Below are 9,663 nucleotides of genomic sequence, written 5' to 3' on the forward strand. Positions count from 1 at the left end.
TTTCTGTTACCGGTTCTCCAGAACTGGTCAGAACCTGCTGAATACCATCTCTGGTACTCTGGTTGCTAATCACCTAAATCATAATCACAAGACAATGGGGACACTGTGAGTATCACAAGTTTTTCAGAGACAAGTTTTTTAGAAAACAATTATATTAGCAATTCAATCTTGAAACAGGAATGACCTTGAGGGAGAAGAAGAGATACTACCTAGAAAACAAGCAAATAAAAATGGAGGGACCTACAATTGCTTAACCAGCAAAGAAAAAAAACTTTAAAAAGATCTGCATAACAGATCAGATTGTTAAAAGTGACAATGGGAGATTTGTATTTTCAGACTTGCAACATTCTGTTAATGTAGCCTTATAATAAAGGAGAATAAGCTCCTGTTTGAGTTACCTGGGAGAGATGACAAAAACCCAGAATTGGCTGTTTTAAATTTCAGAACATTTCTAACATATATGTACACCAGATCTCAGTTCTGGCACATATCACTGTCAGATCCGGGTTCTATAGAACTGAGGATCACAACACCAACCTTTTTCTCTGGACTCCAGATTGCCAGAGTTTCTTTAAGAGGTTGTCACTAAGCACATGGAATATTTTTGCATGCTACAAAATCTTCATTTTTTCCTTTTTAAATCTGGTTTGTTATGCTACTAGAACCAATAATAGTGGGCATCATGAAAATCTGGTGGCATTGAGAAATGTATAGGTATCTCTATAAGTATGCTTTGTAAAATGGATTTAATGGAGTAGTAGTGTTCTGTACACCAAAACAGTACAGTAGCTACATTCTCAGACATATGATAATCATTGTTGCTGTTTGGAACTCATAATTTATGTCTCAGTGAAATGTACAATTCCAGCAAACCATAGCAAAGGAGAAAGCCCTCTAGTAAATGATGATCTCCATTACTTACTAAATGGGCAGGAGGTATTATTTTATCCTAAATTCTATGAAACTTTGGCAAGAAAATGAAACCTTTATGCATTTTTCCGATCTTCTGATTTTAACACATGGAGATTTTTTGGAAGGAGGGGATTAAAATCTGTAGTATCATGCAATATTTTATTGTGCAGCCCCCAGGGTCCTTCCTTGAAGGAGTTCAGGCATTCAGAAATGTGATATATGGATGGATGGATGGATGGATGGATGGGGGGGGGGGAGAGAGAGACAGAGAGGGAGTGAGAGAGAGTGAGAGTGAGAGATCTATCCTTGTGAAACATTAACAGCCCTTGAACAGGCTATAAACTATTGTTATAGATGTAAAATGCAGACTAAGAAAATTTTTCATTCTTATATTGTACTAGAACCTGGGACATTATATCTATCCGCTGTACTTTTAGATTCCCCAAAAGTACTTGATAGTTGTCTACTGTAATCAAGATTAGATAGATTGTGTTATATTTTTGTTTTCCCAGCACCTTAAAAAAATTATTTAGCCTTTCTACCACCATATTTTTCTTAAACTAATATGAATTGTATACAACTCACGTGCATATGTACATCTTGGAATGTTACAGGCAATCAGCTACTATTCTGTTAAGCAGAGAGGCCAAGGCCACATATCATAATAGGAAATTAACTTGCAGAGAATTTCTTTAACAATGGGATAGAAAGATATCTGAACAGATTCTGATATTCACATTTAAGATAAGGGTAAAACACAGATACTACTGACTGCAAAGATTCTCTATGGTTCCTAATTCAAGTTTTCAAAGATTTACTCAGGATCAGATCATCCCTCACTTTACACTATTCATTAAGCATTTCAGGATTTTGGGATGGAAGAAATATGTTTCAATGATATGTATAAGTCTGGAAGTGAAAAAAAGCATTTTAGTGGCTTATAGAAGAAAAGAATGCAGAAAAAAGTTATATGAAAAGAATACCTGGACATGTACTTATTAATATCATAATTAAACAAAATACCCAACATACGATGCTTTACAGACAGGGGTGCGTGCGTGTGATACAAATCTAAATAGATCTAATTATATATGTGCATATTTTGTGAGTGAGGTCTATGAAGGATCTAAGGCAAAACGCTCCGATATTTTAATTAAGAAACATGATTTGGTCGGCGGTGGTGAGCAGGGACTGGAAGCAAAGCTTTTATTGAGATAGATAACGAAGCGAGGCTGTTGCAAAATTTGACGAACAGGTACGCGTCGAAGACTCGAAGTCTGGAAAGTAGCTACTGAAGGCGAAATCCAGGATTCTGCATTATGGTATTATCAATGCATACTATATTTTCTGCCCGGAAACTTGGCCCCTTCCTCACAACGAAAGGAACAAGGAGAATTAGGCCTCTTCTGCAGCTACAAGTCAGTCTCTATCGTAGTTTAAAACCCCAAACTTGGCCACCATACCTCTTCTTCCGGGTGACCAAACGTCCGGTCCGGCTTTCACTGTCCTTCCGCTCTCTATGGCCTGGATCGGAGGGGGGAAAAAAGAAATCCCGAAACGGTCCCCCTTTTTTGGGCTCCAGCAGCATAAAAAAAGAGACCAGCATCTAGCAGAAGGGACAAGGGAGGCGGTACTTCCTGGCAGCTCTCACTCGCAATGGGGGGGGGAGGTCCTGCCTCCACTCCCGCCTGATTGGCAAAGGAAGGAGAAGAGGCGTGGCCACAGCAAGGATAGCCTACTACGATAAACTGTGGGTCCTTACGCGGGGAAAGGAACATTTCGGGCTGAGGAGCTGAGAAGGACGTGGACGCGTTCATAGGGGCGAGGAAGGACTGGGGGTTTATTGTTTTGTTTTACTACTACAGGATTTTTAATGAGATTGGTGATTTTATATCGCAAACTCCGGCTGCTGAAAATGTAGCAGTCATGAGATTGGGATTTTTAATGAGATTGGTGATTTTATATTGCAAACTACTGATTTAAATATCGCAAAGAACGATCTGTTACAGAATTGGAATTTTATATGACCCTCTGGTAGAACTACCACCTGTCATTTCATGCTTCCAGCCCTAATTAAAGAGGCTGAGATTTGAGAGATGATAGTATAACCAGTATAACCTTTGCAACTGACAAATGTTAAGGCTTTTTCTTTGTTCAACTGGCATCAAAAGATTTCAGGCAATCTCAGAAAGTCTCAACAGATACAAGTGTTTTTAACAATTGTTAAAATCATTCAATTGGTTGTTAATTGATAATGTACTTGTAATTTTGTCCCAAATGCACTTTTCCCTGGAGGCAACTGGACTTCTTGTTTTTTGAAGATGTTTCGCTTCTCATCCAAGAAGTTTCTTCAGCTTTGACAGGATAGTAAGGAATGAAAGGATTTATATTCCTTGCAGACAGCTGGTCATTTGCATCCTTTTAGAGGGTCAAGGAAGCTTTTGGAGGTTTATCTGTGTCCTCAGACCTTCTTGGATAAGAAGCGAAACGTCTCAAAAAGAAAAAAAAACCAAATCCAGTTTCTTCCTGAAAAAGCAATTTTGGGACAACCATGATCTGGATGACTGATAATCTCTATAGACTTTTAGTTATACAATTTGGGATGAACACTCTGAATGGTGTGGGAGTAGGAATGGATTTCCAGAAAAAAAATGCAGACTACAGGAACCAGGAGCACTACTCAGGTGACTTTGAGGACACAGATAAACCTCCAAGTGCTTCAATGACCCTCTAAAAGGTGCAAATGACCAGCTGTCTGCAAGGAATACAAATCCTTCCATTCCCCACTATTCTATCAGAGCTGAAGAAGAGTTTTGGAAAAGAAGCGAAATGTCTTCAAAGAAAAAAACGAAGTCCAGTTGCCTCCAGAAAAAAATACCTTTGGGACAAGGTGACCCATGACCTGGATGACTGAGGATCTCTACAGTAGTTGTAATTCGTTTCACATGTCACCTGCATTTGCATAATCAATCTATCTTCCTCCCTCTCTTCCCCACCTCACGCCAATTTAAATCCTACATCAGTCTAGTCATTCTAACATCTGATGAAGAGAGCTTCACCTCATGAAAGTTAATGTCTTTTAATAAAATTTATTAGTGAAAAAAATAGTGTACCAGGCTTTTGATTTTCTATCACCATAGATAACATGGTTCTCCTTTTACAGTATCTTGCAGGGATGCATGACAGTGGTCCTGTAACACTGGTTTAACTTGCACTGAGTTTATACAGTGAACCCTGTAGTCATACTATTATATATATTAATTTGTGTGACAGAGAAGTGAGTAAATACTGCAAAAGCTGCTAAGGTAGCAGATTTGTGATTTTATATACCAAGCGTGTTTTTAAATAATGTTGACAATTTATACCAATAAAGGAGAATATTTGTAATCAAGGACCCCTCACTTATTTTATATCATAATCTGATTTCATTCACAGAAATTGGTGATCATCAACACTGATTTAAAGATGTAGTGAACCCTTATTTAGAAGTGGAAGATTATTTTACCACTCAGTGATGCTGAACATATATGTTTGCTGCAAGATCAGTGCCTATGTTTTTAAACCTCTATTATGGTACACTTTCCCTTAAGCTGCTAGGAACTTAAGGGAAACAGAGATAACATGATATTATGTCATTACCCTAAATAGGGGATTTTATTTATTCTCCAAAAAGTTGCTGCATTCTTGAGAATTCTTGAATGGTCCTAGAGGAAAGTGTAATTTAGAAACCGTTACACAATTTCATAAGTGACATTCTTGTAGTTCTCTGTGTGCATCTCTGCAATGTAACATTCCTAGGCGCCTGGCATTCCATTAGCAATGGTCTATAAGTGACAAATTTCTTATTGTGGAATAGTTATTCAGGCCCAATTAACTAGAAGGAATTATCCAAAGAGCTATTACTGATTATATTAGCAGTTTTACTATGGCAAGAAGCATAAATATGTCATATTTTGTGCAGTCCAATACACCTTACAAAAGAGACTTCTTTTTGAAAGTTAAAATGTGGTACCTTATTTCACACAAGCAAGGGAAACTATAGAGACCTTAAGGAGCACTGCTTTTCTTCATCCACCTTGCAAAACAAAAGTGGAGCAAATACTGACCGAAATGGGAATTGAGAGGAATACTGAAATGATTGACATTTTCTCCAACTTCTAGCAACATTGATTTCTACCAGGTACTCGATAACCAACAAAACAAATGGAAAAAAAATCCTAATACCTCAGAAGAGGCATTTTATGATGTAACAAACAACATAACAAGATGTCACAAAAAACCTTTAGGAAGAGGCTACTATGAATGGAATGGAGCAGCAATTGATTATAAAAGTTAAACTGGATTATAATGCAGCTTTTCAGGTAATGCTGTCAAGGCCAACAGGAAAAGAAAGGGCTAAGCAGGCACTGTTTTAAATCACGTCTCACTGCACTGTTGCTAGGAACATTCCAGCTACGGTTGCTGTTTGCTACCAGGCCCCAAAGACTGACTGCACTCATAGGAAAGCAAGCCCAGCTAGGGAGAGACGCTGTCACCATAGCAACCAAAAACCATTGAGAACAGGCATGCCGCTGCAACCGATAGTAAGTGATTGTTTTATTTCTTTACATTATTGAAGTTTTCATTTATGTCAAATAAGACTTTCATTAACTGCAAGAGCTTGAACCTCTCGGTAGCTTTGCTCAAGAAATTACCAACAAACTCTCTTACCTGCTCATGGATGCAGTCGTTTCTAGGAACAATTGAAGTCCCAACCCCAAAATATGTAGCATCCTGCTTTTCTCAGATATTCAGGGTTTTCCTCATATCTGATCTTAGTCTTGCTAAAATTTGGGCAGCTATCCAGGAGAAAGAGAACACAAAACTCCCCATCTTTTGCCCTGTAGATAGTGAGCAGAAAAGGGCTTACTCCAGGCCTTTATTCTGGTAGTGTGTTGAAATTGAATATCTGAATAAGTGTATAACCAGAATGTAATCTTAGTATAATTAGCACTGTCCACCTATCTGATATTTTCAACTCTTATCTATGCAATCTTATTTATTTCAGTAGTCTGTTCTTTTGAAGTTGGAAATACAGTGTTGAAGCTTTTGCAAATGGTGAGGGCTGAACATATTTTCTTCTAGGCTAGGTCTAACTATATTTTAGAGCACGTTTTCTATATTTTAGAGCAATTTAATGGGCTCCAAAATGTGAGCTTTAGTTTTCTACTTTTCAAAATGAAAAAGAGGTTGAAGGGGAAAAGCTTGTTCTGGACCATTGGGCTGATTTGTTACTAACGAAGTACTTCACTCTTCTATGTAGGAGTACACTTGGCTAACACATTAAAAACTGAAATCGATGTTTCTATTGCGGTGCCTTTACGTGTCTGAAAAGTGAAAAATGTGAGATATAATTTGAAAAGAAAATACTAGTCTCCGTAACATTAAATATAAATGTGCCAAATAGTCACTTCTTGTGGTACAAACAAAGCTGATAATGTTTCTTTATTTTCAGAAGCAGACAATACTTGTTAGATAAATATTTTGAAAAGGATTTCATTGGGTGCAAGGATATTTCCATTTGATTTATTTACACAGCTAGTGTAACCTCATGTGTCAGGTCTCTTCAGGAGTTGAACTGAGCTGATTTATTACCTGCTAATACCTTGTTCAAGAGGTACGGTTTTGAAGCTGACTTTCATCTGGATGCAATGGAGCTCTGCAGATCTTGAGGAGAGACTGTTTTTCCATTGAAGGAAAGATTTCTCCTGGGACTTGAGGACCTGATAGGGCCTCAAAGAGGCATGATGTATTAATGGTTTTGCAGCCCTCTACCAGTAGTAGTCCAGCCAAAACAAACTGGGGTGATATATATTCAAGAAACATAATTAATTTGGAGGGGAAAGGTAATAATTTAAGTAACTAGTAGACAAGGAAAACCATGTCAGATATGTTATATGGCAATAAAATATGCATGGTTCTTCAGCTAGGGCCCCTTTTGTAGGTTTTGTCATGTATTGTGTATGTTTAATATTGGCAGTTGATTCAGACTTTTCCATGGCAGAATCTAGAAATTAGTCACTGGAGTTGGGATCATTCTGTGTTGGAATTTAGGAATAGGAATAGGAATAAGTTTATTTATAGGCCGCCCTTTTCCCTGAGGGGACTCAGGGCAGCTAACAACTTATAGGGAGGGGATACAAACAGTAACATATAACATGACACATAATTAAAAAATAAACAACATTCATTTAGTTTAAAATACTTTGATTTCCATCTTTAAGGGTTTTTTAAAACCAGAGTGTCTAAATTTATTTCATATGAATGTTACAAGCTGCCTCTTGCCATTGATAGTGTCATATAAAATGTTGATGTTATTAAATAAGATAGCCAGTTTGGAATGGCAGTTAAGGCATCATGCTAGAAATTGGGAGACCATGTGTTCTAGTCCCACTTTAACCATGAAATCAGTTGGGTGACCTTGGGTCAGTCACTCTCATTTAGCCTTAGGAAACAGGCAATTGTAAACTTGCCTTCTGAAAAATCTCACCCCAAAACTGCATGGATTTATCAAGACAATCACTGAGAGTTAAAACTGATTGGATAATTCCAAGAAACTTACATATGGGGAAAAAAGAAAATACAAAAAAATCTGCTACCACATAAATAAAATATCAGATATAGATGTGAAAAATTAATCATATACATGCAGCATATCATACTGATCAATTCTTTATTTATAAATTTATAATTTAGTCCTGCAAAAAGTGCAATCAATCTAGACAGCATACAATTCTTTGTTTAGTGATAATATTTATCTCTCCAAAGGGTGGGGCTTTTTTTTTGCCAAAAGGATATAACTTTATTACATAATTCCCTCAAATGAAAGAATGACTTTTTTGGACTTAGAATAATTTTGATACATGCTGCCAGCAATGTATAATATTCCACTGTATTTTTTGCACTGAAACTGAGTTGAATCCATTTGTTTCTATAATTGCTGCCAATTTGTCTTCTGTCTCAGATTACCAAGAACTGCATTCCAAGATTTGATTAATCCATATAGTGGGTCTCCTATTTCTAAGTGCAATAGTAACATATACATTTTTGAAGTTATTCTTTTTGATTGTACTAAATAATAAAGTATTAAATTCTCAAACTTGTATAAAGCCTTTTTGCTGACGCTCTAATATTTCTATTGCCCAGAAGAGATTTAAGTTGATGCCAAAAAAGCCATGGTAGCTTATCACCTGTTTTTACTCTGTCTGAACTTTATTGAGAGGTTTACTATTGCTATAAAAATATTTAAGTCTATAAAGATTATATGCCCTCCAAGAAGCTACGTTTTTTGATTCATAAATTTTTGTAGGAACTGATTTGATTCCAATTTGGAGTGTATATAGATGCTAGAGTTAATATTTTATTCTCAGGTTTCCCTTCTATAAATAGATATCTATCATACCTATCTTTTAAATCTAAAATATATGCCAACTTTAAAAAGAATGCTATTCCCCTGATTTATTAGAAAAAATTAAAAATATTCATTATAGTACCTTTCATCCAACTTATTTGTTTTAGATATTTCTTGTAACATACCGATAACTACATGTAGTTTAAATCAGCAGTCCCCAACCTTTATGGCTAAGTGACCCGGCAGGGGGCAGAGGGGAACTGGCTCGCAGCTTGTGCACCAGCCCACCATTTGTGCAAGTTGAGCTGCATGTGTGTGTGTGCGTCTGAGCAGCTTGGTTTCAAATGGGCCACAGTCCAGTAATGGGACATGGCCCGGAGCTGGGCACCCCTGTTTTAAATGATTTAATTTAATTACGAATCCTTTTCCTCGTAATAAATTATCCCAGATCTCTAATATTTAGATAAATGATTTTACATTGTTTACGCATTACCTGCACTTGTAAAAGTATCTCTAATTTCTTTATATAATAAACATAATTACACATCTAAGACTTTTTAAAGCTGATTACTTGCAAAATCTATCAGCATACTGCCTGATATTATAATAATCATATGTAAATGTTACTATTCTGTTTACTATGTAGTTACTCTTATCCCAGTCTCCCTTCTCCCTTTGGTGATCACATCCCTCCCCTATCCCTTACCTGATCCATCCCCAGATTAAACTATTATCATATCCAACTTCCCTGTCCTCCAATCTCACTTAGAGTGCCAGATCACAAAGTCTCTTTAAGGACCTATATATGATTTAAGGGGGAAGAGAACTAGTGAGACTCTTTCTCCCCCTCACTAGTCTCCCAGTTTTAATTACAGTAATTAATTAGCCACAATTTTATCTAAATTATTATTTGATATAGTTCTTTCCCCTTATTTATTTAACTCCCTCCTTTCCCCCTTTGCTCTAAACCTGAAGATTCAAATAGAGTAGAACAATCAATATATTTTCTGTTACTCTGTAGCTCGATGCAGTATGCTTATCTACCACTTGTAGTTGAGCCTGCTGTCCACGTTCCAAGACATAGATAGCTTCCTTCACCCCTTGTTAGGCAGTTCTACCAAAAAAACTCTGATCTTAAAGCTGAATATTTTGCGCTTGTGACATAAAAACAATAAACATGAAATTGTATTGAATCTCATTCTACACAAGTTTTTCTGTCAATGGTTTGAATTCCTTTCTTGCAATAATGTAGTTACTGTATACTGAAATCTTAGAAAAATAATATTCTCTCACACTGCCCCATTTAATTTCCCCCAGTTCTGTTTTTATTATAATTTTTTCTTTTATATTTGCATTCATAA

General features: G+C 36.6%; 1 protein-coding gene across 1 annotated transcript in view; it reads right to left on the reverse strand.

The window, feature by feature from the left end:
- Positions 1-2,562, reverse strand: part of DNAJC24 (DnaJ heat shock protein family (Hsp40) member C24) — a 38,113-nt gene extending 35,551 nt beyond the window's left edge. Inside the window, exon 1 of the mRNA XM_032226390.1 lies at positions 2,376-2,562. The gene's annotated coding sequence lies outside the window, so the exon portion shown is untranslated. The remainder of the gene's footprint in view (positions 1-2,375) is intronic.
- Between the last annotated feature and the right edge of the window lie 7,101 nt (positions 2,563-9,663).

Source organism: Thamnophis elegans, chromosome 1, assembly GCF_009769535.1.
Source record: "Thamnophis elegans isolate rThaEle1 chromosome 1, rThaEle1.pri, whole genome shotgun sequence".
Taxonomy (NCBI): Eukaryota; Metazoa; Chordata; class Lepidosauria; order Squamata; family Colubridae; genus Thamnophis; species Thamnophis elegans.